The sequence below is a fragment of the Loxodonta africana genome, chromosome 25 (assembly GCF_030014295.1).
Source record: "Loxodonta africana isolate mLoxAfr1 chromosome 25, mLoxAfr1.hap2, whole genome shotgun sequence".
NCBI lineage: Eukaryota > Metazoa > Chordata > Mammalia > Proboscidea > Elephantidae > Loxodonta > Loxodonta africana.
In genome coordinates, this window is record NC_087366.1 from 17,145,069 (window position 1) to 17,165,073 (window position 20,005).

General features: G+C 40.5%; 1 protein-coding gene across 1 annotated transcript in view; it reads right to left on the bottom strand.

Annotated features, from left to right (window-relative positions):
• Positions 1-19,996, bottom strand: part of RNF2 (ring finger protein 2) — a 47,764-nt gene extending 27,768 nt beyond the window's left edge. Inside the window, exon 1 of the mRNA XM_064276517.1 lies at positions 19,869-19,996. The gene's annotated coding sequence lies outside the window, so the exon portion shown is untranslated. The remainder of the gene's footprint in view (positions 1-19,868) is intronic.
• Between the last annotated feature and the right edge of the window lie 9 nt (positions 19,997-20,005).

Genomic DNA, 20,005 nt, shown 5'->3' on the forward strand with positions numbered 1-20,005 from the left:
TACAGATTTTCTATGGTGTGGGTCAAGGTGTAACTCATTTTAAATAGCAGATACAGGCAATAAAGCTGACATTGTATTGTAAAATTTTAGGGGTCTGAATCGTGTTCTGGTTACCGACTATAGCTATATAAAAGCAGCCACAAGAGAGCCTCCAGAATGGGCTTTAAAAAAAAAAAAAAAAGGAGTTTTAAAATATAATTTACCTGGAGCTAAAACCTCAAGAGTTCTGTGCTTAAAACTGTTTATCAGCTGCTTTAATCATAAAAAATGGTCTGGTCTATTCAAAAGTATCTGAATAGGATTACAGCCTAATACGAGTAAGCTATAAATTATACCCAAAGAAGAGTTTAGGTAACTAGGACTATTTAGAAGTATCTGATTACACTACAAGGAGCCCTGTGGCTCAATGGTTAAGTACTTGGCTTCTAACAGAAAGGTTAGTGGTTCAAAGGCACACAGTGGCTCCATGGAAAAAAACATCAGGTGATCGGCTCCCGTGAAGATTACAGCCCAGAAAACTATGGACAGTTCTACTCTGCCACACTGGATCACTATGAGTCAAAAACCAACTCGAGGGCACCTAACGACAATTTACACTTTGAAGAATGCTCTTGCTGCTCTAACTACCACAAGTTTGAACGGTTAAAACAGAAATGTACTCTCTCACAGTTCTGGAGGCCAAAATTCCAAAATTAGTATCACTGGGTCGAAATCAAGACGTCAGCAGGGCCTTGCTCCCTCCAGAGGCTCTAGGGGAGAATCCATTCCTCGCCTCTTCCAGCTTCTTACCTCCTGGCAGCATCGCTCCAATCTCTGCATCCATGGTTACACCGCTTCCTCCTCTCTCCTCTGTCTCTCTCTTGCAAAGGCACTTGTGATAGCATTTAGGGCCCACCCAGATAATACAAAATGATCCATCTCAAAATCCTTGATCATATCTGAAATACCCTTTTTCCAAATAAGGTAACATTTACAGGTTCCAAAGTTTAGGACTTAGATAGTATCTTTCGGGGGGTGAGCACTGGTGGTTCCGTTGTAGAATTCTCAATTCTCTCCATTCATGTGAAGACCTGGGTTCGGCTCCGGGCCAATGCACCTCAGGTGCAGCCACCACTCATCTGTCAGTGGGGGTGTGCATGCTGCTGTGATGCTAACAGGTTTCAGTGGTGCTTCCAGACTAAGCTGGACTAGGAGGAGGGGCCTGGTGATCTACTTCCAAATATCAGCCAGTGAAAACCCTATGGATCGTAACAGCTCGATCCCGTTTTATATGGGGCCACCATGAGACAGGAGCTGACTTGACAGCAGCTAACAACATCTTTTGGGGGGCCATTTTTCAGACTACCACACTCACCAAAGCTAACAGTAACTATAACATACCAATGAACTTAACCAACTCCCCATGGCTGACACTTAGGTCTTTATCCTGTATATAATGTGTTTCTTTTGTTTTTTAAACTGTGAAATACATAGCACAAAACACAATCACTTTCAAGTTACTTAGATTATTATCCCCTTTTCCTATAAAGCAGGATCCTGGGTGGTGCAGAGGTTAAAGCAGTCACCCGCCAACCAAAAAGTTAGCAGCTTGAACTCACCAGCTGCTCTGTGGCAGAAAGATGTGGCAATCTGCTTCTGTAAAGATTTACAGCTTTGGAAACACCATGGGGCAGTTCTGTTCTAGGGATGCTGCAAGTCAGAATCCACTCTACAGCAGTGGGTTTGGGATTTCCTATAAAGCATTTTTCTTCATTTGAGATTTGTTTCCCCAAGCATTAAGAAACAAAGGGTATTAAGAAGCTGTCTTTTTTTTTTTAATAAGAAATTTATCTTGTTCTTCCATGATTATTGTCCCATTAGCATTTTTTTCCTTCTGCATTATATTATAAAACATGTGAATATGCAATCTGTTCCTTAATTAAAACAATGCTTGCTTACAGAATACGTGTGTTAGATTTTAGAAATTTACTCAAGACTAGACAAACCAGAAAGCAATACAGTAAGTTCTGAGTAAGCAATTCAAATGACATCATAACAATGCCTGCAGTAACCATTAAAAAACCATCACCTCATAAAAATTACTTTCAGCAGTTTAGTCTAAAGCTATAGCTGTTAAACCAGACATTAATAATTTCTGTAAGCTTCTAAAAGACACAAAGAGAGGAATGTGCTTCTTAGCTGACGCAGACACATGAAACTCAGTGGACAGCTCCTCTCTGGAGGCAAGATGAGAAGGCAGAGGGGGGACAGGACACAGGAGCGGACACAGGAAATACAGGGTAGAGAAGAGCGTGCTGTCACATAATTGGGAGAACAACTAGGTTCACATAACAATGTGTGTAAGTTTTTGTATGAGAAACTGATTTGAATTGTAAACTTTCACTTAAAGCACAAAAAAAGACACAAAGCATTCTTTATTTAAAAGTTGTCATTGTACTGAAAACATCTGGAATACTCATCTAAATTACTTTTGGTAACTTAACAGTTTCTTTATTTAAAAAAGCAGTATCATCAATCCCTAATTGGATTATATCTTTCAACACTGTGGAACACAGAGCAGGAACCTTTCAAAGGTGATTTGCCAGTGATTACCCAGTCTTAATTAAGTTTATGAGTGCTGATACTGTTAGAAAGTTTTTAAAATATTTTTAAAGTTTCACTTAAAATGCAAATCTAGATAATTTAATAAGATCTGTGCTTTCTTACCATGCGTTACCCATCACTATCTCATCTCCTCTAACACTAGCACTACCACCACACTACCTCTGCCCCTCAGATCCTTTTTCAATAGCCCAGTTAAGTCCTTCTCCAGTACAGGGTGGAATATGATGTCCAACAAGGCTTGAGGATATAGGGCAGTCCTATGGAGGTCTAATTAATCAACATAAGTTACAGCATAACCAGCCCTGTTTTCCTTCTGTCCTTTTGCCTATCCGTATTAGAAGTTAACAGACCTATGATTAAAAACAGTTGAGTTCAACAGTTTAGGAAACATTTACTGAGAGCCACCATATAATAGGAAATGAGACCCTCTAATAGTTTATTGGCTAGCGGAGTGGGTAGCCCCTCAATGTCTTTTCAAGTACGATTTGGTAAATGCTACAAGCGTACAGAGAGGTCAAATAGGGGAGCAGAAATCAAAAAACATTTCCTAGTGAAAGAGACCCCTCCTTGGAGAAGGAGAGTTTAGGCGGAAATTAACTACATGAGCAAAAGGAAAGCAGTCTCAAAGGACCGACATAATAAGCAAAGACAAAACTCAGCATGGTCCAGAGACCCACTGCCATCAAGTCAATTCTAACTCACAGAGACCCTACAAAACAAAGTAGAACTGCCCCACTGGGTTTCCCAGGAGAGCCTGGTGGATTCAAACTGCTGACCTTTTGGTTAGGAGCCGTAGCACTTAACCACTATACCACCAGGGTTTCCCAGCATGGTATTTTTGGGGGGGGTGGGGGGCCAGGGATGGGCAGGGGAGGGAGAGGAATCTAGGGACCAGCACAGGATGAGGCTGAAGCATTAAGCTGTGGACCAGATTATCAAGGGCCAGTGGTTAAGAGTGGAAAGGTTGGCACCTCGAAACCACCAGCTGCTCCTTGGAAACCCTATGGTGCAGTTCTACTCTATCCTGTGGGGTCGCTATGAGTCAGAATTGACTCGATGGCAACAAGTTTGTCTGTTTACTATCCCATGCAAAGACGACAGGAAAGGGCCACAGCTGAATAACAAGATTTACCTTTTAAAGAGATCAACTCTGGCAACACTATGGAGGATGGAGGAGGGAAGCAAGAATATCAATTAAAAGGCTTGTGCAATAATCCAAATAAGAGATGACGAAGGCCTAAACTAGGGCTGTTAATAATAAGGATAAATTAGGAGGGGCAGATCTGAATTTACTTAGGGAGTAAAATACATGGGATGTAGAAAATGACAGAGCAAAGAGTAAAAAACAGTTCCCAAGTTTCTGGCTGTGTAGATGTTAACACTAAAAGGTGAAATAGCAAAATAGGAAGTGGTATACATTTTCTAGGAGGGAACAGGAAGCTGAATTTTGGACTTGCTGAATATAAGGTACCTGAAAGTCATCCAGAAAAATAAATATGTTGGCACAAAAGGTTCTGGTGGGAAATTTCAGTTTATAGTAGTCAAAAATTTAAGAACATGTAGTGTGAAAAGGATCAAAGGGTCTTGTTTGGGCTTATTAAGTGAACTCACAGGTGCAGGATGAGTAGGTTTCAAAATGATTCCACCATGTACCAGTGTCATGGATTATCTGCAGCTGGTAGAAAAACAACTCATAAGCACTGTTACTGGGCAGGAAAAAACCTCCTGGTGAACATCTACCCTGCTAGATATAAACTACTCTTCTGTAACACTCCAAAAAAATCAAAGTATGAAATCCTGCCTGAGTTGAAACACAGTATGTATTTCATAAAATTCTGTGATGAATATATAATAGCTATTACTGCCGCTGTCATAATAAAAAAAGACAAGCTAACCTATCTTATCCCACCTACGTTCCTAACAATAAATGAAAAACTGCAGACTGTTCCTAAGGAGTAGAACAAACCAAAAAAAAAAAAAACCAAACCCATTGCCGTCGAGTCACTTCTGATTCACAGAGACCCTAAAGGACAGAGCAGAACTACCCCCATAGGGTTTCCAAGGAGCACCTGGTGGATTCTAACCGCCGACCTTCGGGTTAGTAGCCATAGCTCTTTACCACTAAACCACCAGGGTTCCTAGAGTTCCAACCAGAGTAATAAACATTAATCAAAACTTACTACATAAAAGCTATTTTACTTTGGGTTACAACTGATATCAATTTTAAGATACACTAAAATATTCCATTTGTATATTTTTAGCGGCCTTCTGAATTAAGTCACCAACTATAGTGGGCTGATAACGGGCCCCCAAGGAGTCTACATCCAAATCCCAAGAACTTGTGAACACGTTACCTTACATGGAAAAAAGGACTCTGCCAATGTGATTAAAAATAGGATTTTGATAAAAAGACCATACCTAATGGTCTGACTGAGACTAGAGGAATCCCGGCGGCCATGGTCCCCAGACCTTCTGTTGGCACAGGACAGGAACCATCCCCGAAGACGACTCATCAGACATGAAAGGGACTGGACAGTGGGTGGGAGAGAGATGCTGATGAAAAGTGAGCTAATTATATCAGGTGGGCACTTGAGATTGTGCTGGCATCTCCTGTCTGGAGGGGGGATGGGAGGATAGAGAGAGTGGGAAGCTGGCAAAATTGTCACGAAAGGAGAGACTGGAAGGGCTGACTCATTGGGGGAGAGCAAGTGGGAGTATGGAGTAAGATGTATGTAAACTTATATGTGACAGACTGACTTGATTTGTAAACGTTCACGTGAAGCTCAATAAAAGTTAATTAAAAAAAAAGCCACAAAAAAAAAAAAAAAAGGATTTTGCAATTATCCTGGATTATCCAAGTGGGCCCAATGTAATCACAAGGGTTACTGTAAGAATCAGAAAAGTTGATGTGACCACAAAAGCAGAGTCAGAGGAGATGTGATGAAAGAAGCAGGTGTCACATTCAAAAAGTGATCTGAAGACTAGCTGCTGGCATGGAAATGGAGCAGTCATGAGCTAAAGAATACATGAGACTTCTAGAAGCTAGAAAAGTCAAGAAAATGGATTCTCTCAGGGCTTTAGAAGAAATGCAGGCCTACCAACACTTTGATTTTAATCCTGTAAAGCCCATTTCAGACTTCTGAACTCCAGAGCCATAAGATGATAAATTTGTATTGTTAAGCCACTAAATTGTGGTAATTTGTTACAATGGCAATAGGAAAATAATATACCAACTGAACACAAATGTCAGGAAAAAGCCAAGAGCACAGTGGGTAGAAGGTGAAGGAAAACATTAACTTCAGTTTACTTCCCCAAAGGAGTCTTTTTCTCTTCTGCCAAAAAAAAAATTAAATATACCCACAGGAAAAAACAGTCTTCCCCTAGAGAAACAGTTCACAAATTTGGCTGCATATCAGAATCACCTGCAGAGCTTTTAAACAACTCTGATACCAAGGTCCCATTTCAGACCAAGTGAATCAACATTCTCCTGGAATGGAGCTCCAGCATGGTTGGAAAGCCAGCCAGATGGTTCTCACGTGCAGCCACAGTTGAGAACCTCTGTTCTAGCTTAAGACTGGTGTTTAACCTCAGGAAACTCCTGGCATTTCCAGAAGCTGCTAGAAGTCCCTGAACTGTACTGGAAGACTCCCAGTACAGATACAGCTCAAAATTTATTAATGACCAAACCTAGTTCAGTGTATGTTTGGCCGATTTTAGCTTTAGCAATACAAAGTTACCTAGGGTGAATCCCCGTAAGTTAAACACTTCTTCCCAGTTCGTAACTTTGCTTTTTGACTTCTTTGGGCCATTTTTTTAATGTATTTATCTTTTCCTCTATGGCTTCTTTGGAAAAATCACCTAAACACTTTTTTAAAAAATCCACCCATACTTTCTTCTAAAACTTTCAGGCTTTCCTTTTTTTTTTTTTTTTTAACACTTTAGATGTCCGAATCTGCCCCCACCCCAATGTACTGGCAATTTATCTCACCATCATTGTTTAGTTCATCTCTTCTCCGATGATATGAAATTAGCATGCTATCTTTTAAAACTCATAACAAAGATGAGAAAATTTATATGTAAACACAGACACATATTTTATGTGTGTGTATATATATGCATACTGTAAAATATAACTTTAACACACTAACTTCCTATACTGTGAACAATAAAGTAGGTATACCAAACCAAAAACAAAACCAAACCTTGTGCCGTTGAGTCAATTCCGACTCATAGTGACCCTATAGGACAGAGTAGAATTGCCCCATAGAGTTTCCAAGGAGCGCCTGGCGGATTTGAACTGCCGACCCTTCGGTTAGGAGCCGTAGTACTTAACCACTACGCCACCAGGGTTTCCAAAGTAGGTATACAGGGTGCAGATTCCTTAATAAGATTATGAAATATGAAGCATTAGACACACCATCTCCACGTTTCTCTTTCTAAAAGCAGCACAGCTGTCACCAGGCTGCGTCTTCCTCAGAAGTAGAAATTAAAGATCCCCTAACAGTTTTCTCCCATGTTTGTGCTCGTCCTTGCTAAATGTTTGTTGGCACTAGGTGGAGAAAGATTTTATGACTGATATAGAGGACTAGCCACAAATTTTCTACACACACTTTTATGGCAAAGAAGCTCTGCTTCCAGATTCTTGACTGAATTAGGGCTTGTCACCCAAGTTTCCTCATTTGTAAATTTAAGACTTTATATTAAGTAGCCTTAAGATCCCTCTTAGGTCTAATATTCTGTGGATCAAAGTTTCCTTAAATGTCCTTGACAGGATAGTGCCTAAAGACAGTCCGGTTCTCTTGAGTAAAGAAGGCATTTCTACCTTCAGCAGCTTCTATCAGCTTGAATGCTTCAGGCAAACTCAACAGTCATTTCCTCATCTCGTCTTTTCTTTTTGAAGCAGGTCAAAAACAGGCATATTGTGTATTAAAGTTCATACAGCTAGCTTCCCAAGTCACAGCCAAGGTTTTCTGCTTTTTACTTTCTTAAAGAGAACAGCTGATCCATACTTCTCCATACCTATCTGGCTCCTCTGCGTAAATACTTTAAACAATGAGCCACTTACAGACTTGGCGCCAGGGGCTGTACACTTCAGGGTTTTTTGGTTTGTTTTTTGCTCACTTTGGTCGAATCTTCAATTTTTGTTGATTTCTTCAATTCTTTCTACGAAGCCATGCTGGCCGGCAATTTCTTCAATTCTAATTGTCTGTCCTCCTAATAAAGACATATTTCTTCGCTGGTATTTTACCTCCTGGCTCTCATCTGCCAGCCTAGATTTCTGACCCCTTCTAAAGATGTCTCAACCTCTGCTTGCCTAAGGGGTTTCCAGTCTACTTCATCCAATTATTTTAATCAAGTCACCTACTAATAACCCACTAGTACTTTAGGTATCAGATGATGATAGCATAATCCGGAGTCTCAGCCCTGGACATGCACCAACTCTACACCAGAAAGAGGGACCATTCTTACAGGGTCTACTTTCAGTAGTCTACTTTTCAGGGTCTCCCAGTGTCCTATGACGAAGTGCAAAATATATCTGATAATTTCCTGAGCAGAGTAGAAAAATTCCGAGTCCTTAAGTGGAGCAAGGGAGGCTACCAATTTCATTCACATCCCCAAGCAGATCACAGGAAACTGAAAGCAAGGGAGCGTGCTAATAAAGTAGCAGTAACCAGCTTACTATGAACTCTTTATGCCATCACCACGCATGGCTCGCTTCCAATAAACATCTGCAGATCTAATGGTACAAACAGATCAGTACCCCAACCTCTGGGAGGAGTGTGTGAAACACAATTAAAGCATAAGCAAAGCTTAAAGATTTACATAAACTCATAAATTAATGATAAAGCTAACAAGACAAGTCTACCTATTGACTTTTAGTCCAAGGCCCCATATACCAGAAGTCAACAACTTTTGAAAAGTGCTATACCAAGGCTGTTACCCTTTCCTGGGAAGAGAAATGCCCGTCAAGTGCCAATTCCTGTGAGAAGCAGCAGAGGTGCTGATGAACACATGTATTATTCCCAGCGAGTAACAACGTAGGAAGTCACAGCAACATCCCCCTTGTGCCACTGAAAATATACTAACGGGTCCTGCATTTCCGAAAAACTAAAACTGTGATGAGGTAGTAACACAGCATCTAAGAAAGAACAGACAAAGAAAGGTTAAAGAGAAGAGGGAAAAACTGAAGGCTGATACCTCTGCTCTCGTAACAGCAAGTGCAGTAACTCTTTTGGGAAAGTGGGTAGGCACTTCATTTCCAAATGTACACGATTACTCACAGTCTGACCCAGTAATCCCGTCCGAAGAAATAATTCTATTAATAATAGGCACCATTTACAGAGTGTTTATCACTTTATATGAAATGTCATTTAATCCTAACAACCCAATGATGTAAGTACTATTATTGCCCTCATTTAGTAAATAGAGAGTTAAAATACAAATTAATAAATAAGATAACAAGCAAGAATCTTGCTTAATGGTCTCACAATAAGCTTCCTCCTTTGTAATTTAAGGCTTTCTATTAAGTAGACTCAAGACCCCTCTTAGTCTAATAGTCTGTGGATCAATGTCTGCTTTTATGTCCTTCACAGTCCAGTTCTCTTGATGGTCCGGTGCCAGAGTAAAGACTCAAACCTAGGTCTGTGTGACTAGAAAGGCTATGCCCTTAGCCACTACACCAAATAAACTATTACTACTACTACAACTAATAAAAACACTGATAATGATAATGCCATCAACAAGGAGACGTCTGCTACAATATCAACAGGAGAAAAAATTTTCAAGCTTTAGAAACAACAGGTACTACATGCCATGACTAAAAATACTTTTATGGTAAAGTGATGAGAAAGAAACTACTCATTTACATCTACATAAAGGTTTTGTTTTAGAAGGTAACATGGAGTTGTTAGGAGTTTGTAGAGTTTTTTTTTTCTCCTCAATTTTCAACTTCCATTATTATTGTTACCATATTACAATAAGTACATATTTTAGCAAACAATAATTTAAGACAACAGGCAAGAATAGAGGAGTACAGAATGTTTCTGGTGTCCTTCTGTCATATAACCAAAACCAAACCACACCCATCACCATTGAGTCAAACTGCTCCATATTTCCAAGGAGTGGCTGGTGGGTTCAAAATGCCAGTCTTGTGGTTAGGAGCCTGAGCTCTTAACCACTGTGCCACCTTTGTCACATAGGATAGGTTTTCATTTGCAGAAAAACGGCTATTATGGGGAATACCAGCAGTCACAGACTGGGAGTCAGGGGACCTCATTTCTCATTCTGGGTTCTTGAAACAATTTCAAAAGGCAAAACCAATTTAATACCTCTTCTCTTCTAGTCCTCCTAGTCTCCCTGGTTTCTGCAGGTTACTACAGGCAGATGTAGCTCCAGAAATTTCAAAGTCAGATACTTGGAAGAGGGAGCATGTGAAAGAAACCAGAAACTTTAAGAATAAAAAGTGTAGGTATAAAAAAAAAAAAAAAAAAAGTGTAGGTATATATAAGCTTATATGTTACAGACTGACTTGATTTGTAAACTTTCACTGAAAGCACAATAAAAATTATTAAAAAAAAAAAAGAATAAAAAGTGTTACAGCTCTGATAAACTAAGATCAACACAATCTTTAGGTTCACAAAAGCAGAAAAATTTGGCATAGCTCATATATACTGGAAATCAACATGACTCTGAGGAGTCAATAAAAAGAACTTTATATAAACCTTTTTTAAATATGTGCGTTTAAAAAAAAAAACCCCCACTGCCATCAAGTAGATTCTGATTCATAGTGACCCCACTGGTTTCCAAATCCTGGAGGCACTGTGGTTAAGGGCTACGGCTGCTAACCAAAAGGTCAGCAGTTTGAATCTACCAGCTGCTCCCTGGAAAAGCTATAGGGCAGTTCCACTTTGTCCTACAGGGTCGCTATGAGTCAGAATTGACTTGACGGCAAGGTTTGGGTTATGTACGTACACACACACACAGAGCCATTACACTCATTGACGGCAATGGGTACACACACACACACACACACACATATATATATACACACACACACACACACACACACATACATATATATAGTGACCCGGTAGGACAGAGTAGAAATGCCCCATAGGGTTTCAAGGAGTGGCTGGTAGATTTGAACTGCTGACCTTTTGGTCAGCATAGTTCTTAACCACAATTCCACCAGGACTCCAATACATATACTGTTGCTGTTGTGTACCACAGAGTCATTTCTGATTCACAGCAACCCTACAGGACAAAGTAGAACTTCTTCAAGAGTTTTCCTAGGCTGTAATTTGGGTTAATCTTTATGGGAGCAGATCACCAGGTCTTTTCTCCTGTGGAGAGGCTGGTAGGTAAAACTGCCACCTTTCGGGTAGCAGCCAGGCACTTAACTACTGCACCACCAGGGCTTATATATATATATATATATATATATACACACACACACACACACACACACACATACATATATATATATACCTCTTTATAAGATGAGCATGTAGTATCCTTAAAAATCTACTGCTCTGGAAATAATGCCGAGCTCCAAACATGGAAAAAATGTTGTTATGCTCATCAGGGCAAAAGTACTTATTAGCAACTAGAGCTTGATAATCTTAATGAGACCTTCCAATAGTCTATGCTAAAAAAGAAAACCATAAAACAATCCGTGAGCTGATTAAAAAAAAAAAGCTTCAGTGACTAAAAGTAGCAAAGCCCATTCTCTCATGAACAAAGCTAATTCCATATTATTGAACAATAAAAAGAAGCAAAATGTTTCAGGCAGTGTTTACAGTTTTTTCTATACCTTCACTTTTTAACAAAATCCTTTAAGTCTATGGTTCTTAACTTTTCTGGAGCCAGATTCCTTATGAGAATCTGATGAAATCGAGGAACTCACCTCAGGAGGAAAAAACATACAAAAACACACCCACAACTATGTGGGCAGCTCCTGCCTGGAGGGGAGATGAGAAGGCAGAGGGGGACAGGAGCTGGCTGGATGGACATGGGAACACAGGGTTGAGAGAAGAAGTGTGCTGTCTCATTAGGAGAGCAGCTAGAAGTACACAGCAAGGTGTACATTAATTTTTGTATGACTGACTTGACTTGTAAACTCTCACTTAAAGCCCAATTAAAAAAAAAAAAAGCATGCACAAAAATTTCATAGTATGTATTCATGGACCCTGATTTAAGACCAGAAACACTTATCTATTTACCTAAAACAGGATTCCCAAGCTTAAGTGAGGAAAAAGAGGTTATCTTCTCTAATTCCTTCTTTACTTCAACTGTACAGCAAAAGAAGCTACTGCCATCGAAGACAGTTTACAGATTCATTCTTGGAAAGCATATTCAGATGGCAGGCACTGCTTGTGAGTTACTTATGTCCTACTGCCACAAAGGAAACCCTGGTGGTGTGATGGTTAAGAGTTACAGCTGCTAACCAAAAGGTTGGCAGTTCAAATCCACCAGGCACTCCTTGGAAACGTATCGCAGCAGTTCTGCTCTGTCCTATAGAATCGCTAATGAGTCGGAATCAACTCAACAGCAATGGGTTTGGTTTCCGGTTTTTTTTATTGCCACGTTGCGCCTCTCTACCATCAACACAGCTATAAAGTGAAAAAGAATCTTAGGATCCAGCCACAAGAATAGTACAGCCACTTGAAATATTATGCATTCATTAAAAATATTAGTGAAATGGTTGGCAGAAAATGATTATATTTAAATGTTTAAAAATACAAATTTAAGTTATGTATAAAACACTGGTAAAACTGTTTTTAGGAAAACAAAACCTGAAAATTTCCAAAAGGAAATATATCAAAATTTAAGAGGAATTGAAACTGGGACAATTTTTTCTTTCTACTTCTTTAACTTTGCAAAAAAAATTTCTAAGAAAGGTAATTTTTTAAAAAATAAAGTGACAACTCAAAATTATTTTAATATTCACTTTGTTGTTGTTAGGTGCCCTCAAGTCTGTGACAGAGTAGAACTACTGCCCCATGGATTTTCCAGGCTGTCATCTTGATGGGAGCAGATCTGCATGTCTTTTCTTCCACGGAGCCACTGGGTGGGTTCCAAGTGCCGACCCTTGGGTTAGCTGCTAAGCGTTTAATGGTGTACCACCAGAGCTCCCTAATATTCAAATAAAACCATTTAATTATTAATTTATAGATCTTCTCCCCCACCATCTTAGCTCTTAAGCTACTCCTGAAAGCAGAAAATAACATATTGTACATAGGGCTTAAAACTAAAATTAATTCTTTTAAGAAATTAATAACATCTTATTTGCTCCATGGAACCTTTTTTTTTCCTCATCGGCACACTGTCTTAATTCTCCTAAAATAATTATTCCAACAGAGTATCCAGAAAACTTCAGAATGAATTAAATTTACATTAATAGTCATGTTATATTTATTATACGAAACTGTAATATTCACCTTTCAAAAGTAATGGAAACTTCTGAAAAAAAAATTTTAAGAAGGCTATACCAATAAATTATCACTGACCCAAGTGACAAATGGGACTTATATTTTAATACAATTATATAGTAATAAAGAAATTTAATGTTAATATTCTAAACAATAGTCAACTGCCAACATCTGAATGCTTTTAACAACATATACCCTGTTACTTTACTTTACAGTCACATAAGATGTTCTTAGAGGACAGTAACTTATAAAAAGCATCTTTCCACTAATTCAGCGAGCCCTGTTTTGTCCATAAATATGCTAATTAAAACTTTTAAGGTCCCCATAAATTCAGTAAACGTAAACAACAGATATAATTTCCAATCTTGCTAAGCGTATGTTTAAAAGCAGAGATTTTCTGTAGCTATTACAAAATAACTCTGAAAAATTTAAAACAAAACTAAACAATAGGTAATTTTCAGTCGAAACAGCAATAATATCTATTTCCCTATCTCCTGTAGGCCCTTGCCATTTAAACAATCTGCAATGTGGTAGTTTTGTTCCTACATGTATAATAAAAGTTTGGGATACTGCCTCATAGTATGATCAAGGTACTTAATTCCTGTTAAAAGAAATTGATGAGGTATGTCAACCTTAAAAGGCAATTTATTTGGGAGTTGAGGGGGTATGCTACATTATCCACCAGACTTGAGAAAACTAAGGTTATAGATATCCACAACTCCTCCCACAACCCACTGCCACCACAAGCACTTTCTTTTAAACATGGATACTCAAAAATTGAAAGCAGACATAAAAACTATACCCAGGATCCCTGTCATGGATCACCCTCTCTTTTTTTTTTTTATCTATCTCCACACACATCCCTCATATTTACAATGGGCTTTGCTGTTTACAAAAACCCTTTCACCTACATTACACCTCTTATGTCTTTACAAATAACATGTAAAGTCAGTTAGGGAAGTATTATTTTTACTTTACAGAAAACAGCCTCAGAAAGGACAAGAATCTTACCAGCAGTGAAATCCGACTCAGAAACCAAAGCTCCTGCCTTCAATTCTGAAGCTCCTTCTACTATACAACACTACTCCTTCTGTCATGTAGTGAAGCCCTCTATACAACATTTGGCTAGGTTCCAAGACAGCCGTCCCAGAATGAATTAGACTCTATACAGCAAATAGTGTGTAAATACTGAAGGTTTCATGCAATTACTGGTATGGGGGCATGCATCTTTTAAAAGTGAAGAATCTGTTGGTTTTAAATTAAATTAACATGGTGTTGGTATGGTGGGGGGAAACAAGCAGAACAGTCTTCTAAAAAGAAGTCAAAATGATACTGCAGATTTGCACATTCCAACAATAGCTAAATGAGGTAATGCTCAATAAAGGGAGAAGGGAAAAAGGAGACAAAGTGTGGACAATTTAAAAGAATAACGTAAAAGAATGCATGATGTTTTTGGCTTTTTTAGGAAATAAGACAAGGGACTTGTCTTTGCCTCCTCCCTCCCCCCCCCCCATATAGTAGCAAGATTTAGAACATTCCGCTATAAAATAAAAATAATAAAAAAGGTAGGAGAGAGTTTTATGCAGCTGTCAAAATGAATGCTGGAACTGCTGGCTCTGTAATACAGTAAATCAGAAATCCAAAGTCCCATTTCTAGATCAGCTACTGGTGTTACACAGTTTAAACTAAACTGTTTTACCAATTCTCACTTCTAAAAAGTCAAGTAACACTTTACCCTAACTACTTTTTAATGAACTTGGAAGAAGGAAACAATGTTTAAATCAGTATTTTAATTTCCATTATTCACTGCAAAAATAAGCATTTCTTGAACACGTTCTATGTGTTCTCCGTATCAGGCTAGGCTAAAACGGAAAGTAGAAAGTGATGGACTTTACAATCTAGTTGAAGAAAGCACAGAGAAATGTTTAACTAATAATGCAATACCTATGGTTACGTGACAAAACTGGACACCTCAGAGATATGGCTTCCACAAGAGTTAACAGCAGTCAAGAGAATGAAGTTGGATTCCATCACTAAAACCAAAAAAAAACCCACTGCCGTCGAGTCAATTCCAAGTCATAGCGACCCTACAGAACAGAGTAGAACTGCCCCATAGAGTTTCCAAGGAGCGCCTGGCAGACTTGAACTGCCGACCTCTTGGTTAGTAGTCATAGCACTTAACCACTATGCCACCAGGGTTTCCATTCGATCACTACACAAGATGAAAATAGCAGTCATGAAGTTTAGCTAGACAGAAAAGAGGCAAGTTGGTTATTCTGTACTTTGGGTCTCCAAAGCACATCACTCATCTGTTATTGCATTTTATATACTGTATGGTAGTTTATTTGTCATTCCTACTTAGACTGTAAATTCCTCAAGGGCAGAGACCTTGTTCAATTTATTTTATATTCCCCAATGCCTGGCACTGGGTAGGTAGGGCATACAGAAGATATTCAATAAATGTTTTTCAAACAGCCAAGGTAAGGACAGGACTCTTATTCTAACTTACACTATTTATACAGGTCATCTATTCACTGTCTCCCAACTCCAAAACCATCTTTGTAGTCTCTGCTCTATGACTGCTGCAGCAGAGACTGCACAATTATATTTCACCAACTCCTTTGCTAGAGAGCTCCCAGTTAGTTTTTGCCAATGGGGGTAGTAAATGGAGATCAGAAAACTGGAAGACAGGTAAGGGGACTTTCATTTCCTGTCAGCATCACCCCAGCAGCAGCCTGGCACCATGGCAGCAGCAAATGGTTCCAGCAATCAACTTTGATACTTCCAGAACCAGCCTTATCACACGCCTTCTGATGTACTAGCAGCTGAACAACACTGACCTCCTCAAAGGTCCAAACCCCCTATCTATGGAGCTTCTTCTGAGTTCTTAGGTTCTGGGTACTGTAATGATCCCCTTTTGCTCTTATACCCTTAACCAACTCTGTATTAAATGCCCTTTGTTGGAATTCCTACTGAAGTTTCTGTTTTCCTGACTGGACCCTACTATATTGTTAAACACAGTGATTCTAACTGCTTTCCTCTGAGACATCTTGCTGCTTCGGTGAAGGGGAGAAGTAAAGAAAGTTTGGAGTTACTCTTATAGATAAAATCTATTTTAAAGGACAACTTGAAACCCTTTAAATCTGCTTCTGTTAAGGTGCAGTATAAAAGTTTTTAACCTTTGTGGTTAAACTATCAGTTTTAGAGAGGGGAAAAAGGAGGGGAGGGGAAGTGACAAATAAATGATGCAGGTTATTCCAAGCACACACCGCGCCCAGTGAAGAGGTGAGATGGTGGAGCTCATCTGCTGTTCTCCAGTAGTCTAGTTCCTACGTGCCTCTCACAGTGTGGGCATGACACCATCCTTAAAGACACTTGTTTTTCTGTGTGTTGTTCCACATGGCCCCTAAATGCAAGCCAACTACTTCATCTAATGCTCAACAAATCTGTTCCAACACTAAAGCTGAGCTGAGCTTACTGGTTTGTGATTCTCCCTTCCTAAGGGATGTTCAAGCATAATTTTTTTTTTTATTATGTGTGATTTTCATTTTACACGTTGACTTTAGAACCTAACCTCTTCATGAAATACAACTCCACTCTATAGCGCAGAAGCAAAGGGAAATTCCCCTTGTAAGAGAGCCCGTAAGTAGCAACACATCTCTTGAAAACAAATGACCAAGATGCTCAGGTGTCTTTTAATACGGTCTGTTACTTCACTTAATGGATGCCCTCATTAATTTTACCTGAGGTTAATTTCAAAAATAATTTTTCACTATTGTAATTAATACAGACTTTTTTAAAATTGTGACAAAATAGCAAACATGGAGAAGCAGCAAACACATTCTTAATCCATTCCTGGAATGAAATAGGAATATTTCTTAGAATTTTTAGTAATAAGTATTGCTACTGAGCACCCAAAAGAGCCCTGATGGCACAGTGGTTAAGCACTCAGCTGCTAACCGAAAGGTCAAAGGTTGAACCCATAAGCTGCTCCTCGGGAGGAAGTCTGCTTCTGTAAGGATCACAGCCTTGGAAACCCTATGGGGCAGTTCTATTCCATCCCATAGGGCCACTATGAATTGGAATCGACTTCATGGCACTATGAGTTGGAATCGACTGGATGGCAATGGGTTGTGTGTATTGAGCACCCAGCCAGAGGTATCACTGGGTGCAGCAGTACTAGTCCACATCAGCTGCCTAACACCCTAAGACAAAAGACATTTTAAAACAATTCTAAACTTGAAAGTCCATGGTTAGTTCCACTGGAGTTCTTCCACATAGCACAAAACTGGAGAGTGGGTCACCTACCCCCTAAGCACCTATAACAGCAGGGACTCATCAACTAACTCCTGCTTAATGCCAAACATCCATTACCACAGTCAGCACATCCATGTGAAATCAACCAAAGTATACTCCTCACAGAGACTCAGAAGCACCAGAGGACCCAGGCGGGATGGAGGAGGAGGGAGGAACAGACAAGACAGCTGGCCCTCTGGGGTTGTACCACTGTACCCCAAACTACATGGAGACCCACCTAGATAAATACATTCAGTAAGTTACTATGATAACTAAGATTTCAGAGAAATTTTTAAAAAAGGAAATTAAATAATTAGTATAGGACAATGTCTTCTACAGTACGTGTAATAATCAACACTAATTAAAAACCAATTGAAGATCTGCATGTGTGCAAAATGCATGTAATCTTTTTTTCTTCTTAAAAAACTGCAAACTGTGATGCATTGTTTAGTTTCTGCAGAACATAATGAGTCACCACAAAATCGAGGTTCTTTAAGTCATACCAGAAACACCGATTTTAATGAAGTACACTTTAATGTTAGCTCAGTCTCATAGAAGGAATTATGCTCTTTTGCTACCGTACAGAAATGAATCTGTCACTGAAACACCTGGTTATATATTACTCACTAGACATGTATCACCTTTACTCCCAAGACTGCATAATATAAACACAAATCATGGATAAATCAGGCCAAAGATACAGAGCTGACACTGCACAGTGAAGGTCAGTAACAGACGAATGAAATTCCAAAGATGTTTGCTGACCTGGTCTATACATGTACGGACTCAAGCCATCTGAGTGCTCCGCACAGGCAGAGAAAAACTAAACAATTTCCAGGATTTTGAATGTCCGCATTGTCTACAACATTATGCTAGTGATCCTAATCTTAGATTTTTCTACGCAGCACACTGAAGAGAACCATCAGCATATTTTTCCAAATACTCAAGGATGACTGGCAAGCAGTTTTCTTCATAAATTCTCCGTTTCACTTTCACACCTACTATAATTAACCTGAGATGTGGATTCCACAAGGATACCTGAGGGAAATGAATTAACTCATGTCCTTAGAAAAAGTGAGGGGCCATATTTGCTGTGCTGACCCTGGAAAATGGAGCCTTATATAACTACCCATTACCTTACTAAAAAGTATGTTAGAAGCATACAATCAAGGTTTTAAAAGTTACCTGTTGATTGAGACAAGAAGAAATTTCAAAGGGAGTGGGGGAAGAACAGTCAAGAGTCATATTGCTGTTGGCTAAATTCTTCATATCAAAGGATCAAGTATTTATTTTAAGATCCAAGATCTAACAGCTATCTATTTGAATATACTTAATGTATTCAATAACTAAACCTCAATGCAAGTGCGGGAAAGTAGATCATCTACCGATTACACTAATAATTCCGGCTGACCACCTTGGAACTACCAAAGTAGATTATGTAACGCAAATCGGACATACATTAGTTTTAAACGAAATTCTCAGTTTAAAACACTGAAATCATGCCTCAGTTAAAAGAAGTTTTTAAATAAATATTACAGTATATCACGAAAACGCTGAATGCTAACCGAACCTTTCCAAAGCAAGTTTCTTTACACACCTCAATAAAACGTGACCTTTCACACGATTTTACAAAGTAAAATCGCTAAAACTTCAGATGTCCATACTACTGTACCCAAAGGGACTTCAAGAAGATGAGCCTATATTTGGTCTTAATGGGCAAATAATCGGAATGAACCTCAAAGTTTGAAGGACCGATTTTTACTAAGAGCACCTCTGGAAGCTGGAAGGCGATTTCTGTAGGAAGAAACGATTCTGACAACCAAGGTGAAGGCCACCCAGCGACAGGGGGTACCCTAAGACTTCAGCGCAGGCGACAGAGTTCATCAGAAGACACCCCCGCCTCCTACGACTCCTCGGGGCAACCTCGCAGCTTTAGGAAGGAGCAAGGGAGACACACTACCAGGCGGGCGGGACTCCAGGAACGCTCAGCCAGGAGGGGTCTCCCCGCAGCAGCCGAGCACCCCGTCGCCCGGCAGCCACTCCACACGCAGACCCCGGCTCCTGCCTCCCTGCACAAAGCCCCTACCCCACCCCCACGGTGCAGACACCCTCGCCCGCCCGCCGAAGGGGAGGGAGAGTGGAAAACCCGTATCCACGCCGCTCGCCCCCGGAGCGGCGACCGGAGAGGCTGAGCCCCTGCCCGGGAGGCGTGGGGGCCGCACTGCAGCCCAGGCCTCGGCGCCGGGAGCGGGCGGCGAGGGGCTGGCAGCGAGGGGGAGCTCCCCGCGCCTCGCCCGCTGGTCCTCACGAACCGGGCTCACCCGCTCCCGTGCCCACCTCCCCGCAGACCCTCGGAGGAGAAAGGTGAACAATGAGCAGCCGCCTCCCCCGACGAAAGCGGCCGGGGGCTGCGGCGCCATCTCCACTCACACCCCCGCGGACACACACCCCCGTCGCCGGGCCGCGACCCGGCCGAGCAGACGCGCGTCCCCGGCCCGCCGCTCCCGCGCCCTTCGCCGCCCCGCCGGCTCCGCTCACCGGCTCCCGCCCCAGCCTGGGGCTCCGCTGGCGGCGGCCGGAGCGAGACTCGGGAACAAGCCGCCGCGGCCGCCGGCGCCGCCGCACAATATGGCGAGCCTGGGCTTCCGCAATGGAGCTCGGGAAATACAACAGGG